The sequence below is a fragment of the Trichechus manatus genome, unplaced genomic scaffold (assembly GCF_000243295.1).
Source record: "Trichechus manatus latirostris isolate Lorelei unplaced genomic scaffold, TriManLat1.0 scaffold00128, whole genome shotgun sequence".
Classification (NCBI taxonomy): Eukaryota; Metazoa; Chordata; class Mammalia; order Sirenia; family Trichechidae; genus Trichechus; species Trichechus manatus.
In genome coordinates, this window is record NW_004444064.1 from 1173814 (window position 1) to 1174620 (window position 807).

The window sequence follows — 807 nt, forward strand, 5'->3', positions numbered from 1 at the left end:
CCTGCAAATGAATATGCAAATGGCTGGCCGAGAGCAGGCTGTTCACCCCAGAGGCCCTGGACAAGTCATTCCCTTCCCTGCTCTTCCGTTTCCCCACCAGCAAAGTCACATCGCTTACCTAGACTGACAGAAATCCCTGGCGAGGGAGAGGCTAAGTCAGTTCGCACGAACTGCTAACCCCGGGACATACTCATTGGTCGGTGGTCCCAGAACCAGGGACGGTGGCCGCTACGCCTCGAGGGCTTCCACGGAGGCCGGCCCCCGCAGGGCCAGGGGTGCCGCGTTCTCTTCCCTGGTTGGGTGTGTGGGCAGAAAGGGACCTGGGGACCGGCAGACTCACGGCTGCACCCTGGACGCCCACCTGGGCGCGGTCCCTAGGTTAGGCCGCTCCAGGCCGGTCCCTCTCCGTCTGCAGAGTCGCGCGGGCAGCCTACGTGCGGGCGAAGAGGGTCCGGCCGCGGGCAGACGAGCGAGGCGCTTACGCGAGGATACAGCTTCCGACAAACGGTCCTCCAACGCAAGGAGACGGACTAGAATGAGTCTCAGACCAGCCACCTGGAGGCCAAGGGAATAAGAGAGGCCGGGCGCACGCGGCAGAGCAGGAGCGAGAACCGGCCAGCGCGTTTCAAGTTGATCGCAGGACTCGAGGGACTCCAAACCGAGGGCGCGGCACGGGAGCCCCGAGGGGGCGCCGCCTGCCGACCACACTGTTTCGCTCCTGCCGCCCCAGGCCGGCCCGCCGCCAGACCGCCGGCCCACCTGGCGCAGTGCTGCGCGCGGAGACCGTGCACCTCGCGCGCCCCGCCC